This window comes from Triturus cristatus, chromosome 12, assembly GCF_964204655.1.
Source record: "Triturus cristatus chromosome 12, aTriCri1.1, whole genome shotgun sequence".
Lineage (NCBI taxonomy): Eukaryota > Metazoa > Chordata > Amphibia > Caudata > Salamandridae > Triturus > Triturus cristatus.
Genome location: NC_140595.1, coordinates 318,268,634 through 318,287,442, shown reverse-complemented (window position 1 = coordinate 318,287,442; position 18,809 = coordinate 318,268,634). Strand labels below are relative to the sequence as shown.

The following is an 18,809-nucleotide window of genomic DNA, read 5'->3' as shown; positions in this document are numbered from 1 at the left end:
AACCTGTGTGCGTCGTGTTGTCTCGTGTTTGCTTTCGGCGTGTGCGTGGTTTTGTTTGTATATTATTTGTGGTATACTTGTGTGTCTAGCTTTTCTTCTTCTTTCTTTTCTTTTTCTTTCTTTTCTTCTTTCTTTTTCACAATGTTTTCTAGAAAATCTAAATCTACTTTTAAGTTGCCCGTTGATATTCCCGGATGGGATTCAACGCCTTATGAAGCCTTAGCCCGTGAGTGGGCTGATTCTACTGGTTTGAGTGACAATTGGAATTCTTCTTTGGAGCTGGCGGAGCCGGCTAATGTGATTACTTGTTTACAGAAGGCACCCGTATCGAAGGGTGAGGAGATTCCCGTTTTGGGGCGCAGAGGTTGGATTGTTCTGTCTGCGTACAGGATTCTGCATGAGAGGTTGTTGAAGCTACAGATCTCTCTTAAGGATGTTGAAGCGCACTTTGTTGAGATTCAGAATTCTCATACTTTGTTGCGGTGTCAAAATAAGTTGCTTGCTGATAAACTTGAGACTTACCAAACTATTGCCGAAAGGGCGGCCGTGCGAATTGCTCGTTATAAATACAAGAACAGGCGCGGTCGGGTTTCGACGCGAAAGGTGCGTCTGGTCGTGGCGAAAGCCGGGCTGGATTGGAATCCTGATGAATGGGATGGTAATATCTGGAACTCGAGTGATTCTTGTTCCTCGGGTGAGGAGTCTGCCAAGCGCGAGTCTTCTCGCTCCCGCCATGATTGTAAGTCTGCTTCTCGCACCTCTGATGGTGCACCCCGTGATTACGCTCGTTCTTCGAGTGGGATAGATGCCTCTTACACTGATTGTCCCTCTACGAGTACTGATCGGGCTCCTTGTGATGCTCGTCCCGCGGTTTCTGCGCATCCAGTTTTTCGTCGAAAGTTGCAGCAGTCTCCCAATGCTCCGCAGGGTATTTCTTTAGACTCTTTGGAGGACTTTACTCAACAGGAAATTAGTGATATTTTGCAGCGATTTCGGCAGCGAGCTGGTGAGTCCTTGCTCACATGGATGGTGTGCCTTTATGAACTGGGCGCTGCTGGTATTATGTTGGATACTGGCGATTGTTTGAAGTTCTGTTCCTTGAGTTTGGATTCTACTGTGCAGGATCATTTTCGTAACTATAATGGTGGTGGTCAAATTTCTTTACTCCAATTGGCGACTGAGGGTTGTAATCAAAAATATCCTACTGAATCTGACTGGCCTGTGAATGACAAGCCGTGGTATACTTTGCGCGATGCTGCTCAACGTCTCAAAGAGGAGGTGATGAAAACGGCAATTTTTCTGGGTACTGCTGACAGGTTGCTTGATGGTTTGTTGACATCTTCTGTGCGGAACCGTATTATTCGATCTTCCCCTGTTGCCTATAAGCAGGTCATGATGACTTTATTGATTAATCAGACTGGTAATGTGTTATCTACGGTACTGGAATCGGTGCGCCAACTCAGTGAGTTGGGTGAGTGGTTTAAACCTGAACGTCAGTCCCGGCCTGACACTCGTACTCCTGGTGAAAATAAACTTACTAGACGTGATATCTTTTCTGGTCTTCTGGCTGATGGTGTGCGTAGGGAAGACATTGACGGTGAGACTACCGCTCGTTTGTGGGAGTTGTTTCGCAAACGTGGTTTGGATCGGAAGGAGGGTGCCCGGCGTGTTCGGACCACTGAGTGTGATCGTGATGGTTCTGACGGTAGCGGTGATGACGACCGCCGTGGGCGCTCTGTTCGTCGTGATGATCGACGTTATGTACGTGATATGTCCCCCCGTCGAGAGAGAGACAGGGAGAGAGAGGGGGAAAGAGAAAGGGGGAGAAATGATTATGTTTACAGCAGACGTAGAGATGATAGGGATCAATCCCCTGAGTTGAGGAGGAGAGAGGATCATCACAGTTTGGTCGATCGTAACCCGCAGTACAATGCTGAAGACTCGAATCCGTTCCGTACTGGGAATGGATATGAACAGGAGGTACCGATACCTAAGAAACGTGAGAGTCTTTATCCTGATTTATCCTGGTACACAGAATGCAGTAAGAATGACTAGGAAATAGGTCAAGCTCCGGTACACAGATGGGCTCACAGAGATAATAGACCCTATGTAGATATTGATATTTATTGGAGACATCGTAATATCCAAAGGGCCCGAGCATTGGTAGATACAGGAGCGGAGGCCACTCTTATTCATGGAAAATCAAAGAAGTTTACAGGTCAGCCTTTTACAATTACCGGATTAGGTGGAAAAGAAACTCCTGCAGTTCAAACTTTGCTTGAAATGAGAATAGGTAGAATCCCTAGAAAAGAATATTCTGTACTAGTGGTGCCTCTCTTAGAATTCATAATTGGAATTGATATTTTGAAAGGAATGACGTTACATTTAGATGATGGGTGTTACCAATTTGGAACCACGCATTATATATCGTCCAGGCCTATACGGGTTGGTCGTTTAAGAATGCCCCCCATACAAGTTCCCCAGGCGACAAAAGTGGTTTGTCAGAAGCAGTATCGGATTCCAGGTGGTCATGAGGAGATTAGTACCACTATTCAGGAGTTGGTGGATGCAGGTGTTATAACCCCGGTTACTTCTGCTTGGAATAATCCTGTTTGGCCTGTACGTAAGAGTGATAATTCTTGGCGCATGACTGTTGATTATCGAGAATTGAACAAACACACGCCCTCTTTGACTGTTGCAGTACCGGATGTTATTACCCTAATTGAAAGAATCCAAAAGCATCCAGGTACATGGTATGCGTCCATTGATATTGCTAATACTTTCTTTTCGATTCCAATTGCCCCTGAGTGTCAGGAACAATTCAGTTTTACGTGGAACGGGCGTCAGATGACGTTTAGAAGTCTTCCTCAGGGCTATGTGCATAGTCCTACGATATGTCACCGGCTGGTGGCAGAGCATTTGGCTGAGGTACCGGTTCCTCCCCAAATTCAGATATGTCATTATATTGATGATGTTTTGATCCAAGGTGAAACACGAGAGGAAGTTCAGACACAATTGGACAGGATCATTGAGTGCCTGCGTGGGAAAGGTTGGGAAATCAACCCGGATAAATTGCAAGGTCCGTCCCAGGCTGTAAAATTTTTGGGTATTAATTGGCATGAAGGGCACCGTGAAGTGATCCCTCAGGTTAAACAGAAGATTCTTGATTTTGCAGTTCCGAGGAATAGGAAAGAAGCCCAGAGCTTCATTGGTCTGTTTGGTTTTTGGCGCCAGCATATTCCTCATTTGAGTCAAATATTGGCCCCTTTGTACCGGGTCACGCGTAAAAAGAATGCATTTGAATGGGATAAACCGCAGCAAGATGCGTTCAGTCTGGCAAAAGAAGCAATTCAACATGCTCTGGATTTATGGCCTGTACGTGATGGTGACGTGGATTTGAATGTGTCTGTACAGGGCCCTTATGCGAATTGGAGTTTGTGGCAGAAACAAGGCAGGAGTAGAGTACCGTTAGGTTTTTGGACCAAAAAGTTACCTGATGCTGGTGAGCATTATACACCTTTTGAGAAACAGTTACTTGCTTGTTATTGGGCTCTGGTGGATACCGAGCAATTGACTTTGGGACATGATATAGTTTTGCGTCCTGAAATTCCTATCATGCAGTGGGTTTTGAGTTCGCCGAAAACTCACCGAATTGGACATGCTCAAGAGGCGAGTGTGATTAAATGGAAATGGTATATACAAGACAGGGCACGTGTGGGCCCGAAAGGGGTTGCCTCTTTACATGAGCAGGTGGCGCGAGCGCCGTCGACTGAGACTGAGAGTGAATGTTCCGTACCTTTAGTACAGGAGTCTCCTGTCAAGTGGGGTAAGCCTTTTGATGATTTGTCCGCAGCGGACAGAAACCATGTTTGGTTCACGGATGGTTCAGCGAGGTTCATAGGGACGACACGGCACTGGAAGGCGGTGTCCTATAATCCGATCACACAAAAATTGCTGAGCACAACTGGTGAAGGTAAAAGCAGCCAATTTGCTGAGCTCTATGCTGTTTATCAAGTTTTGAAACAAGAGTTACCTGGTACATGTCATATTTTCACCGATTCTTGGTCTACTGCCAATGGACTGGCTGTTTGGTTGCCGACTTGGCATTCCCATAATTGGAAGTTGCATTCCAAAGAATTGTGGGGAAAAGAGTTATGGCAAGAGATTTGGGAGATGCTCCCACAGAGTACTGTTACAATCTTCCATGTGGATGCTCATACCCCGATAGATTCTCTTGACAAATTTTTTCATAACATTGCAGATGAGAAATCTAAAATTGCTGAGGCAGTGGTGGACAGGCAAGATTCTGATATTGCGGGATTGGCGAAATGGGCACACCAGAAGGCAGGACATTTTGGAGAGAAGGCCACTAGCAGGTGGGCTGCTGATCGAGGAATTTATATTCCCCTAGATTTAATTAAAAATGTTATTTTACATTGTCCCGTTTGTCAGCATGTCAGACAGCGTAAGGTGCCCCAAATTGTTAAAGGTCATTTACATCGCGGGAAACTGCCCGCTCAAATTTGGCAGATTGATTACATCGGTCCACTTCCCATGAGTAGGAATTGTCAATATGTTTGCACTATTGTTGATACATACAGTGGCCTGTTGGTAGCCCTTCCCTGTAAGCAAGCTACCCAATTGAATACCATTAAAACATTAGAATTGATTATGATGTATTATGGTGTGCCATTCCAAATTCAATCTGATAATGCATCCCATTTTTGTGGAAGATTGGTACAGGAATTCTGTGTGGAAAACAATATTGAATGGATATTCCATATACCCTACTATCCACAGGCCTCGGGTCTTGTGGAGAGGTTGAATGGCTTGCTAAAGGATCAGCTGCGTAAGTTAACAGATGACAAGTATAAAAATTGGCGAGACTTTTTGCCCCAAGCAATATTGATTTTGAATAATCGTCCTTTTCTAAATGCTGAATCTCCACTTATGCGTTTGTTTCCCCCGAATGTTGAGGCTATGCCTAATGAAATCAGAGAGACTGTGATGTATTGGGAAATTACTCCCGGAGCTTTGGCTCCATGTAGAGCGACCCCAGGGTCGGCAGGTTTAGACTTGCATGCCATGGATGACACCGTTTTAAAGAGTAAGGATCGGGTCATCATTGCTACCGGTGTTGGTATTCATATACCACCTGCGAATTTCGGATTGATAGCCCCTAGATCGGGGCTGGCTGTAAAAGGCATTCAGGTGCTTGGAGGAATAATTGACAGTGATTATCAGGGAGAGATTAAGGTGCTCCTGCTGAATAGCAGTGAGGTTGACTTACTGATACACCGCACTGACCGAGTGGCTCAATTACTCATTATGCCTGTTTTCAGTGGTTCATTAATGAAAGGCGCTGCCCCAACTTTGCTAACTGTACGAGGCCAGAAAGGTTTTGGCTCTACGGATAACCCTGGGGCTAGGGTTTGGGTGCAGTCGCCTAAGAATCCCCCTGAACAAGCAGAGGTCATTGCCACCGGTCAGGACAATACCATTTTGGTTATGAGACCAGGGAAAGATAGCTGGGAAGCGGTCCCGGCTGATAAATGTTACTTACGAGAATGATTAATGCCTGTATTTGATTCTCTTTCAGATCATTCTTTGGACTGTTGCTGCAGGATGTGTCGGCGCTGGACTCCTTTTGGGCTGGTACGACGAGAGAGGAGGGATCCCGTCAACCCGGGATGAACTGAGAACCAGAGTGTTGCGTTCCTTCGCTGCGTGGGATTCATCATCGAACTTTTGGACATCGCTAGCTAAGAGGGTGACTGATGCCCCTCACTTCTGTTTGACACCGATGAGATCTGTACATGATATCTTGGCGACCTGTTTGGTTGCTGTCCCTGCCTCACTGGAAACTCTAACTAACATTTTCAATGTTTCAAAGGCTCGCCCCAATGTTCTCCTGGGTGATTTCGCTACCCATGTGTATTGCCCCTCATGTACTGAAATGCTAGACGAGCAACCCCCCATCCAGTCCCAAATAGTTACTTATAATATCACACAAGGTGACTTATGTTTCTTTCTTACGTGTAATCCTAGTGCGATCTCGGAATGTCTACGCCTAAAACTGAAAGGTGCCACTTCATTTACAGCTCATGAACGGACTTTGTGCTTTCAAAGGACACCGACCACATGTGTTTCAGTTCAGAACAATATGACTTGCAATAGTTTGGTAGTTACCCCCAGTCATTATCGCACGATGTTACTACCTGCCGGATGGCTTTTCTCATGTGGTAATACTTCCTGGCCATATGTCCCTGCAAACATTTCCGGAGGCCCTTGTGCCATTACTAGACTAAGTTTACTAATGTTCTCGTCGCATCCGAATGCCAACTCTCGTGTGATTCGAGATACAGTGATGTTACAGGAGGATTGTGACTCATCTTTACATTTATATTCCAAGTCTGAATACCTTAGCCTGGCTATTTCAATTATTGGTGTTCCTGCTTTGGCAGTTTATAATGCCAAATCTATTGGGAAAATGGCCTGCTGGATGGTGAAATCCATTAATCATACTTCTACAGTCCTGTCTGACATGCTATTAGACGCCCAGGGTGAACGTAGGGCCATTTTGCAAAATCGAGCGGCCATTGATTATCTTTTGCTTAAACATGGACATGACTGTTCTGATTTTGAGGGTCTCTGTTGTTTTAACTTGTCTGATCATACACAATCCATTCGCGCACATATTGACAAGTTACGTGACTTAACGGAAGAAGTTAGAAAACACATTGACCAGGGATGGTTTGACTGGCTCTTTAATTGGTTGCCTGATGTACATATGCTACGTCAAACATTAGGAGGTATTCTGATTACTGTTGCTATTTTGATTTCTATCTGTTGTTTTATTCAGTGTATTCCTTCACTCCTTCAATTCTGTACACTCGGTACTAGACATAGATCAGTTAGCTTTGTTTCATATTATTCTTCCACCGATGTTAGTTCTGTGTAATGAATGTATAATAGACTGAAGTCAAGGGTGAAATGTACTGCTCGATTTTCCCGGCCTTTCTGTGTTAAAGGGGAACTAATGTAACTTCAGTCTCTTTCCATCCAAGTCTAAGGGTTAGAGTAGTGTATAGAGCCTATTTATTAGGCACTTCGACATGATCCTGTGTTCTTCCCCATAGATCAGGGTTTGCACACATATCCTAGGGGATAGATTCGTTAGTATTAGGGGTAATTTATTCTGTAGTGAGGGTATTTCATGGAGCCGTGCTGAATTCAGGCCTGGTAGGCCTCAAACGGGAGAGACTCCATCTTTCTTCCTGCTCCGGCAGCTTGGGATGCTTCTAGGTCATAGGCAGTGTTTTAGTTAGGAGGTGTTATTCTCTTGGAGAGAACCGGTTCAGGCCGGCCCTTATCGAAGTATTGTATTTTTCTTCATGCCGAAGACACTACATCAGGCCGGCCGGCTGGGAACGTGTCCTTGGCACGGGGAGGTACAAGAATTTGGTGGGCGGCAGGTTACGGGCTGGAATTTTCCATGAGAAAATGCACCTCTATATTAGTGAAAGTCTGAGGCAGATACTGGCACTTGCTTTTAGTTCGTAGGCGGCACCTGGCCGTTAGCAGTAAAGCTACTACTTATTCCAGGGAAGACAGATGACAAACTTGAAGGTGGAGAAAAAACCGAGAGATAGATATTCTTCTAACAGAATAGCCAAAGAGAAGAGAGTAGCCGATGAGGAAGAGGTCCCAGTGACTCGGAGAAGGGAGTAGATCCGTGACTGCGAAGGTGTGACTTCCAGGCGAAGCCGAGGCACAGACGAGAAGGGAACCTAGATGACCATTGAGTGCAGGCTACACACGACTAAGGTGATGTCGACCCCTTTCTTATTAGAGTGTACAACCTAATCTTTCACTTTTCTTTGCAGGTTATATGTCATAGTATAATGTTATGTGGTTACGTATGTAATGAGTAATAAAGTACCCAGTTTGTAGTGAATCAACATGTGCTGCGTGTTCTTGTATAAGAGGGTAGCCTATTCTTCTAGTCAGCTGTGACTTGACATGAACAGATGTTAATCCTGATCAGGTAAGTGGTAACTGAATAAGGGAGAAAGGAGCCCCTCGAACTGGGGAACAGGTTGTGCTCAACTGGCGGTCCTTGTGTGATCTGATACATAGTAACACTGATTCCCTTGTTGTATGTCGTGGTAATTATAGGATGAACTCGTGCTAAGGCTGCCGTCTGGGTAGGAAGTCCTGGGTCCATCTAGGACCGCGAGGCTGAGGCTGCCGTCTGGGTAGGAAGTCCTGGGTCCATCTAGGACCGCGAGGCTGAGGCTGCCGTCTGGGTAGGAAGTCCTGGGTCCATCTAGGACCGCGAGGCTGAGGCTGCCGCCTGGGTAGGAAGTCCTGGGTCCGTTTGGGACCGCGAGGCTAAGGCTGCCGTCTGGGCAGGAAGTCCTGGGTCCGTTTGGGACCGCGAGGCTAAGGCTGCCGTCTGGGCAGGAAGTCCTGGGTCCGTTTGGGACCGCGAGGCTGAGGCTGCCGTCTGGGTAGGAAGTCCTGGGTCCATCTAGGACCGCGAGGCTGAGGCTGCCGCCTGGGTAGGAAGTCCTGGGTCCATCTAGGACCGCGAGGCTGAGGCTGCCGTCTGGGTAGGAAGTCCTGGGTCCATCTAGGACCGCGAGGCTAAGGCTGCCGTCTGGGCAGGAAGTCCTGGGTCCGTTTGGGACCGCGAGGCTAAGGCTGCCGTCTGGGCAGGAAGTCCTGGGTCCGTTTGGGACCGCGAGGCTAAGGCTGCCGTCTGGGTAGGAAGTCCTGGGTCCACTTGGGACCGCGAGGCCGCCACTTGTATTATAAGAGGTCTTGGTATATATATATATATAGTAGGAATTCCCTGTCCTTAGGTGGTATATATATGTGGTTTTGTTTGTGAATAGGCCCTAGGGAGGGGGTAACGTTCTGGCTGGGTTAGAGAGGCTCTGTTGAGCGGGTTCTATCTGATCAGAAAAACCCAAGCAGAACAGGTGTGCAGTGTTTGATTTAACCAGCTTTTAGGGGTTTCCTGGGCGGTCCCTCCCAACCTCAGACAGCGCAGTGACTGTGCCCCGCTTCTAATGTTGTGCAGTTAGTGTGCCTCTCGGGAGCTTGTTAGTCCCCGAGCCCGCCTCAGAATTACTGCATGGCCGGAGGGGCAACGCCCTTACTTCGTTTGCATATATTACACCCTCATCAAATTAGAGAAGGAGGCCTCCTTTGAAACGCATAAGTGCCAAATGTGCGTCTGCACAAGGTGTACTGCAGATGGAGTCGCACAAGGATATTTGGCCCCCTCTTCAATATGGAAGTGCCTCATGGGTGCTTCCGTATTGTGGCCTGTGTTCGGATTCCATTGTTAAAATACTTTAAATAGGGAATGCCAAAGCAGCGCTCATGTTTGAAAGAAAAGCGCGATTTTCAAAGGTAACATAATGTGACTAAGGCTGCCGGACGCGCCTCTCTACCGGCCGTAAACGCGCTTGGGATGCCTTGGCTTCCGCCAGAGTCTTGGCACCTTTTAAAAAACATTAAAGGCATTGTGTTCCTGGCCGCGAAAGGCATGAAACGCAGCGCTGCACACATCTAAACCCCTGAGCCGCGCGGCTCCTGCTTTCACCATCCAGCCTGGACCGTGCCTCACATAGGGCCTGGGGCCCTGCCAAGACCTGGGGCCCACCCAGCCTCCCACGATACCGCAGAGGAAGACAAGCGGATGCCCTCCCCCACATGCAGCACGGGCCTGCACAGCGCCACAGCCCCGGGATGGCACGGCTAGTCTGACCGAGCTGGGTAGATAGCCCCGCTCCTGGCTGGTGGCCAGAGCCCCGAGAAGGCAGGCAGCGAGGGCCCAGCTGGCCTCTCTACCGGAGGAGGGGAGGGTACATGGCGCCCACTGAGCTCCAACCCCCCCGCCCCGCAAAAACCTCGCACGCCGCTCTGAGGCGGGAGCCTGGCTAGACTCCTGGCCCTCCTTCGCCTCGGTGCACCCCCGCGCTGGCACGAAGCCGGGTCCTGCCCAGGGCCGCATGACCTGACCGAGTGGCCTCAGCCATAGCTGCTGACCAGAGCGTGCCGGGAGCAGCCCCAACCCCCACCTCACCCTCAGGCGGACAGAAGCCTCGGCGATGGCCTGGCTAGGCAACTCGGCCTGGGGGACTGCCCCATTAGTGGGGATGGAAAGGGGGGGTTGACTCACCGCTCACACAGCTCCAGGCGATCTCGGAACGAGTCACAGCAGCACACGTCCAAACAACGGCGTGTTTGGCACAAAGAGGACGCCAGAGAGTATAAGTACCCTCCCCCGACCTCTGTGCGCCAGAAGTGACGCGCCTAGCGCGCCAAGGTGAAGGACTCCTTCCCTGAGTCCAACCCTGAGACCAGGAGGGGTGGCGTTTGTGCCCCAATGGCACTAAAGGGCCGCCCTTTTAGGTGGCCCCTTGTGGGGGCCACGGGCAGCCGCATTTTGAAAGCCTGCTAGCTGGACATAATACACATCTGGCCACATGTAGGTAGCTTTTTTGAGCTCGTAAAGGAATCGGGCCGTTTGCGGCTGCAAAAAAGCCTCTACAAACCCTATTTTGCAATTCGGTGACCTATTACCGAATTGCTACATCGGTTTGCAATTGGGTTTTTAGGAAGAAGCATGTTTAGGGCATCCCTTCCTAACAGCGTCTCACAGTGGTGTGTAAGAAAGTTTTGCAACCGAAATACGGTCGCAAAACATTCGCTTTTTGGTGTTAACCCATTTGCAAATGGGTGAATGTTTGCAAAAATGTTTTTAGGGGCAGGCAGGCGGGCAGTGGTCCATGCAGGCAGTCACCATGAAGCCGCCGGGCCGCATTTTGTTACCAGGGAGATGCGTCCTGGATGTGATGGCGGGGCTAGCGAAGAGAAGGAAGGGAAGGCAGAAAGGGTGAACGAAAATGTGAAGAGAAGCGAAAGAGAAATGAAGGAGTGAGTCGGAGAAAGTCAAACAACGAAAGAAAGGAAACGATGGAAGAAAAAAGATGAAGGAAGGAAAAGCGAGAGAAGATAGAATAAAACGAAGAAAGGTAGAAGCAAGTGAATTGAGTTAGAATAGGGGGAGCCTATGGAATGAGAACGTCAAGAAAAGCATGATAAAATAGAGGAGGCAGCAAAGAGACACGAAAGTAAACACAAGGAAGGAGAAAAGGAAGAACAATGAGACAAATAAAAGGAAGGGAGCCGAAATTGAGTATAGAAAGATTGAGAGAACAGCATTTAAATAAGCTGCCGCCGTGCTTCGCTTTGTCCTCTTTTGTTTCACTGCTTGGGCAAATAAGACTAAAGAAACAGTGATCTCGGAGTGATAGTGGGAGCCGGCACAGGGAGACATGCATAATTAAATTAAACTGCTCGCTCCCGCGGCATACTCAACCCGCTGCTTGTGCTGTCCGTGCAATTAAGACTAAAGAAATAGAGATCCCGAGTGATAGTGGGAGCCGGCACAGGGAGACAAGCATAATTAAATTAAACTGCTCGCTCCCACGGCATACTCAACCCGCTGCTTGTGCTGTCTCTGCAAATAAGACTAAAGAAACAGCGATCTCAGAGTGATAGTGGAGACCGGCACAGGGAGACAAGCATAATTAAATTAAACTGCTCGCTCCCGCGGCATACTCAACCCGCCGTGCTTCTCTTTGTCCTGTTTGGTTTTGCTGCTTGTGCTGTCTCTACCTTTTGCCGTAAACTGGCTTGTGTTGCAAACATTAAAGTAACTCCTGCATGAAAAACGTTGTATGCGCATGTGTTCTGGACAGGTCAGGCAAAATAGAGTGCAAACTCCCCCAGCCAATCCCAGCACAAAACAAGCATTTATAAATGCAATAGGACTCGTATTTACGCGAGACAATTGTAAATAAAAGTGCAGGCGTCCAAGAAGGTACAAATGGGAGTGGGGGGGGGGGGGGTGGTGGGCAGAGAAGTCACGGACTGTGGGAGGGAACGGGGGAGGCAGGGGAACAAAAGAGTTTTTAAAGTAAGGGGGCCGATAGCTATGGAAGGAGAAAAATGACGACATGGCTGTCAGGAGGCGGGATTAAGTTGAAGAACCAATCAGATTACAGCATTTAGGATTTTAGCCAATCAAAAAGCGAGGCAGAAAGTGGGCGGAGCTTCCCCCGCTATACTGTATACAGCATCTCTCGACGAGACAGCGCTGCCTAGGCGAGACCTAAAAAGGCTATAGCAAAAACTGCTGAACGGAATGACACCAAATTCTACAGGAAGCTAAATATTAGTCCGCAGATTGTGCTTTTTGTGATTTGGTGTAAATCTATCCAGTAGCAATGAAGGTTTCAAAATAATTGTATATCTGGACTGTTGAGTCCTTGAGAGGCTTGAGCAAGTCTCGCAGGAACGCCAGTTTAAAATAAGTGCGCTCTGATGTGCTCAGGGAGATTTTTTTCCTGGGCCAACTTGATCCCCACTCTGATTGGCTGCCAGCAACATAAGAAAAAGTTTGCTGGCAGCTATAACAGGACTCGAGGACTTAGTCATCTGTCTTGAACATGTATAAAAAAATAATACAAAGGGGCAGGGTAGAGATGCCCTAACCCCCTAGGCCCAGAGGGTCAAGAAAAGAACAAAAAATCAGCAAAAACTGCAGCGCTCCCTCGGTATGAAATAAAAATTTCGTCTGGGGCCGCATTATACATTAAAGGCCTCGGGGAGCCCACCCCAGGGCCGTATTCAATAAGTGGAGGGGAGCTGCATGACCCCCTCCCCTTATCTCATGATTTCGGTACTGAGGGGTGGGCTCTCCGGAACTGACAATGGCTCGTGGGGGGGGCGTGCCCTTCCCTTTAAAATATAAGCCTTAGGGATAAGGTCCCCAAGGACTAATACGGCTAGGGGAGGGGGGCACTTGGCCCCCTCCCCTTCATTTTAAGGAGTGGCCCTGGAGAATGGGATCCCCAGGGCCTCACAAGGCTCGGGTAGGGGGGCACGCAGCCCCCTTCCTTTTAATTTAAATAAAAAATGGCCCTGGAGGGTCGGGTCCACAGGGCTCAACAAGGCTCGGGAGGGGGCCATGCAGCCCCCTCCCCTTTAATTGAAAAAATAGCCCTGGGAGAAGGGGTTCCCAGGGCCTAACAAGACTCAGGGCACACGGCCCCCCTCTTCCCTTTAATAAAAAGAAAATGGCCCTTGGGGGTGGGGTCCCCAGGATCTAATAATGCTCGGGGAGGGAGGGCCATGTGGCATCCCTCTTCCCTTTAATGAAAATAGTCCACTGGGAATGTGGTCCCCAAAGGCCTAAAAAAGGGAGGGAGGCCATGTGGCTTTAATTAGGAAAAACCCCTAGGGGATGTGGTCCCGAGGGCCTAAAGAGACTAGGCATGGGGGCCACATGCCCCCCTCTATTAAAAAAAGGACTTAGGGCTGGAGTCCTCAAGGCCTAATGAAGCTCGGGGAATGGGGCACTGGACCCCACTCCCCTTTATTTTAAGGAGTGGCCCTGGTGGATGGGATCCCCAGGGCCTAACAAGGCTTGGGATGGGGGACATGTGGCCCTCCTCTCGCTTAATATAAAAAAAATTGCCCTTGGGGGTGGGGTCCCCAGGGCCTAATAAGACTTGGAGAGGGGGTCCATGGGGCTTTAATTTTTAAAAAGGCCCTAGGAGATGGGGTCCCCTGGGCCAAAAGAGATTCAGCAAGGGGGCTGCGCTGCTACCTCCCCTTTTTCTAAGTTTTGGCCCCAGGGGTGGAATACCATGCCTTGGGGAGGGGGGCCCGTAGCCACCTCCCCTATTAAAAAAACAAAAGGCCTTAGTGGTGGGGTCCCCAAGCTCTAATAAGGCCTATTATCGCTTGAGGAGTGGGACCCCATAGCCCCCTCCCCATAAAAAAAAGCCCTGTAAATGGGGTCCCAAGGCCTAATAAGGTTCGGGGAGGGGGGCATTTGGCCCCCTCCCCTTGAAAATACATAGGGGCCTGGGGGATGGGGTTCCCAAATGAGGCTCTGGGAGGTAGACCAAGCAGACCCCATACCCTTAAAAAAACACGGCCTTGGAGGAATGAGGAATGGGTCCCAAGGGTCTTTTAAAGGCTCAGGGAGGGAGGCCGAGTGAACCCCTTTAAAAAAAAAATTGCCCTAGAGGATGGGATCCCCATAAACTAATACGGCTCAGAGAGGGCTGCTACTAGGTCCCACTCCCCTTTTGTAAAAAAAGGCCCCGGAGAATGGGGTCCCCAGGGCCTAATGAGGCTCAGGGGGAGGGCCATGTGGCCCCCTCCCCTTCAAAAGAGATATTGCCGTGGGTGATGGGGTCCCCAGGGCCTAAAGAGACTCAGGGAGGGGGCTGCGCAGCCCCCTCCCCTTTCTTGTTAGTTTTGGCCCCGGGAGTGGGCTCACCAGGGCGTATAATGGCTTGGGAGGGGGGACCCTGAGGCCCCACTCCCCTCTTTAAAAAAATGCCCTGGGGAATGGGGTCCCAAGGGCCTAATAAGGCTCGGGTGGGGGGCAACTTGGCCCCCCTCCCCTTCAAAATACATAGGGCCCTGGGGGTCCCAGGGCCTAATGAGGCTCGTGGAGGGGGCTATGCAGCCACCCTCTCCTTAAAAAAACATAGGCCGGGGGATAGGTTCCCCAGGGCCTAATGAGGCTCGGGAGGGGGGCACATGGTTCCCTCCCATTTGAAAAAATATGGCCATGGGGGATGGGGTCACCGGGGCCTTTTAAAGGCTCAGTAACGGGTACCGCATAGACCCCATTCCCATAAAAAAACAAGCATTGGCAAAGCCAATAGGTCTCGCCTTTGGGGCCTTATAAGTATTTAGTTATGCAGCACAATATCCTTCCTGTAACAACATCAACTGTTGCATGGCTAAACACTTATAAGGTCCCAAAGGCAAGATCTATTGGCTATGCGATGCTCTTGTCTCTGGGGTTCTAATCCTAGACCCTGTAAGACCGGACCGTGAGTGAACCTCCACTCATATCCAGCATCGAGACTTGAACCTGGTTCAAACAACAGGGAAGTAGGAGGGTGAGAGGGTACAGAGCGGGCGGGTGGGAGTGGACGGAGCAAGTGAAAACATGAACACTGATATGGGATGCTTAAATTCAAATAAAAAAGTAGCTCCAAAAACAGGAGCAGTGGATGGACACGGGTACTTGGTCCATGTTCTAAGAGAGAAGGGGGGGCAAACACGAGCGGCGTTCAATCGAACAAATGGCAAGCCTACGAATTGCAAACAACATGTCTCCAAGAGACAGCGCAAGCGCTGCCTAGCCAGGAAAATCACAAGAGACACAACAGCAAAAATAAAATAGAAAGCTTATGAAAAGGGCGAATGGGATGAAAATAAACAAGCTGTATATATTAAAGCACTGTGTGTAATCTGCAGGTCACTGGTTACATGATTTGCAGTATTTCAGTGGGATTGTATATTAACTGTAGAGACCCACATACAGCTCATGGGTTCCAATCCTAATCGAGAAATTCAGAGAGAGAGAAAGATCGAGAGAGAGAGAGCCAGAGAGAGAGAGAGACAGAGAGAGAGATCAATAGAGAGAGATTTCAAGAAAGAGAGAGAGAGAGAGAGAGAGATCCAGAAAGAGATCAAGAGAAAGAGAGAGAGAGAGGAAGAGAAAGAGAGAGGGAGGGAGACGGAGGGGGAGGGGGTGAGTGAGAGACTGAATCAAGAGCGAGAGAGAGATCAAGAGAGAGAGAGAGATAGAGAGAGAGATCGAGAGAGAGAGCGAGAGAGAGAGATCAAGAGATAGAGAGAGAGATCGAAAGAGAAGGAGAGTTTGGATCAGTGTGTTAGGGTACCTGTTGCAGAGATTTGTACATAATCTTTTTACCACAGAATCCAGTCGGGGGGACTTCAAGCAAAGGGTTAATGCACCTGCTGCAGTGATTCGTCTGCAAGGTGTATGTTACGGGTTGCAGTATTTATGATATAGCCCCATCTCAAGAATGAAACAACAGACTGGAGATTACAAAATGGGAGCTTCCGAAATGATAGGTAAGTGATTCAATGTCGGAAATCTGTGTTTTAAAAAACATAAATACATGTTTAACTATCCGTAAGTATGCCGTTTCAGCCAATATTTTCGAATTTTTGTTATAAAGATGACCGGCCAGCAAAATACTTGCAAGGTATTTAGTCTTCCCTGTCTAACACCGCCCCTGGTGCCACCCACCACTTGCATCCAAGATCACATATTTCCTGCATATTGATTATTAGTTATTACTTCGAGCCTTGCTGGCTGATCTCTCCCACTCACCTCGTTCTTCAAGGCAGGGGCTCAGACCATCATCACTTCAGCTTGGTAGACGGTGGTCCTCGGGGGTCAAGAGATCACTTCCGGATCGAGGACTGAGTGTCCTTAGCTTCCAGTCGCACTTTGAGTGTGACAGCTCGAGGCGCAGCCTTATTTACCCTGCTGACAGGAAAGTACCGCGCAGAAAGAGGAAGAGAAAACTTGGCATCCAAACAACATAACAAACAGCAGGGCTCTGGAAAGTACGGTGAATTATGGCGGAAAGTTAACACTGAAACCAGCATAATAAGCGAGGGCTGTCCGTGGGACTGAGAGGCTTATGGACTGTGTCATACTCCCAATAAAACATTGATGAGACATATGTGGGATTCTTCTGCCTTCAGACAAAACGCTAATGAATGAGATTTGCTCAGAGGAAAGTGACGAAGCAGAGTAGTTGGGGTATGGAGTAGAGGGATGGAACTGGAAAGGCTGCAAAATTTAACGAACACAGCAGGTAAAGGAGTGGAAGCCTAGAAACATGAGACTGCTACTGTTAAGAACGTGCCCATGCAGTCTACTGCAATAATGCAAAGATATTGTCATAATGTCATAATGTGCAAGTTGTTGAATAAAAAGAATTTACAAAAAAAATAAAATGAGATTTGGGTAATACAATGCATGCGGGTGTGGGTGGTGGGCTGGAATGCAGACCAGAGGAAAGCGAGAAACAGGAATGAAGGAATAATGAAAATATTGGATAACACAGAGAGAGGAAGAAACAGAAAAAGTATAGATGAGAGGGAAAGGTAAGAGAGGAAAAGGAGGATTAGTAAAATAAGCACGCGCCTCGACCTGAAAGTTAAAAAAGAAAAGCATTGGCATAGTCAATAGGTCTCGCCTTTGGGACCTTATAAGTGTTTAGCCATGCAACAGTTGCATAACTAAATACTTATAAGGTCCCAAAAGCGAGACCTATTGGCTATGCCAAGCGGCCGTGCGGCCGCGAAAGGGATCGCGATCAAACATCAAAGCGGCCGTGCGGTCGCGAAAGTGAAAGTAATCGCGGTCAAGCGCGGGGCGCGCGCCCGCGCACATGCACTATAGCTCTAGGCTGGCCTGGTAGCACTTTTTGGAGCCCTCTCAATAAGTCTCGCCAGACCAGCGCATGCGCTGGGTCAGGTGAGACCTAAACAGACCCTGGGGAATGGGGTCTCCAAGGCCTTTTAAACGGTCTGGGAGGGGGGCCCGATGCCCTCCTTGCCCTTGATCCAAAAATAAAACAGCCCTGGGGGATGGGGTCCCCAGGGCCTAGTAAGGCTCATGGAGGGAGGCACTTTGTCCCCCTCCCCTTTAAAAAAACATAAGGCCGTGGGGAATGGGGTCCCTACGGCCTAATGAGGCTTGGGTTGGGGACAACTTGGTCCCCCTCCCCTTGAAAATACATAGGGCCCTGGGGTTCCCAGGGCCCAATAATGCTCGGATAGGGGAGCTACGAGGCCCCTCCCCTTAAAAAACATAAGCCTGGGGATAGGTTCCCCAGGGCATAATAAGGCTCGGGAGGGGGGGCACATGGCTCCCTCCCATTTAAAAGAGATATGGCCCTAGGGGATAGTGTCCACTGGGCCCTTTAAAGGCTAAGGGAGGGGATGCTACACGCCTCCCCCACCCCCGGGGCGGCAACCTCAAATCTTCCCAAAGCGCATGTCGCATCTAGGTATTGCATATCTATTTAAAACACCACTGCTTGCCCACATTCTTGAATGCCATATTTTAAAATAGTGGTTTATCAAACTGCTTGTCGTATTGTCAGAACCTTTTGACATTTTAAAAGGATATGCAAGAAGTCACATTTTACCTTTAATCTGCAAGTGCATTTTCCATGTCCATCTATCATTACCATTTTTGCTTTACTATTTATGTAACACGGATTTAGACTAATTCTTAATCTTAACACCTCAGCTCTAAGTGTGGTGTCAGGCAGGGCATCTATATATGGGAACCATTCCTCATTTTGTCATTGAGTTTTTCAGGAATTTGGTAGATTTATTACCCCGTGGGTACCTCATGTCAAGTTCTCAAGCCCCATTTTTTGTTAGTGTACGGAGTTCCCCCTTGGAGGCCCCTATTTGTAGGTTTTCACTCACTACATTTTGGTCCCAATCTCCTACATACTTCTCTCAAAATTTTTCTAACTTCCTTAGCCCATTTCACTATATATGTTCTCGTTTTTACAGAGTATCAATACCTTTTGCCTATCTCCTGTGTCTAAGCGTAACCAGAATCGTACTACCTCGGCATATGCTCAAGTAGCCATGCCCGGTTCTAGCGGGTGGGCCAGGCCCACCCAAACAGGAGCCATGGCCCTCGCAGTGAGGGCTTGAAGGCAGGCGCGCAACGTCGTTGGGCTCAAAGGGCTGTCTGTGTGTGTGCCCGCCCGGGCTGAGACAGCTTCCTGGGCGCACACACACAGATAGTTTTAGAGATTATCGCAGCCGCACCCGAGTATTTCACAGGTCTTTAGAAGACTATTTACATGTTAACGAGGCTTGGTTTATTTTTTCACCTCTTCATCTCC

General features: G+C 48.6%; 1 protein-coding gene across 1 annotated transcript in view; it reads right to left on the bottom strand.

Annotated features, from left to right (window-relative positions):
- Positions 1-16,442, bottom strand: part of TK2 (thymidine kinase 2) — a 246,922-nt gene extending 230,480 nt beyond the window's left edge. Inside the window, exon 1 of the mRNA XM_085640007.1 lies at positions 16,256-16,442. The gene's annotated coding sequence lies outside the window, so the exon portion shown is untranslated. The remainder of the gene's footprint in view (positions 1-16,255) is intronic.
- Between the last annotated feature and the right edge of the window lie 2,367 nt (positions 16,443-18,809).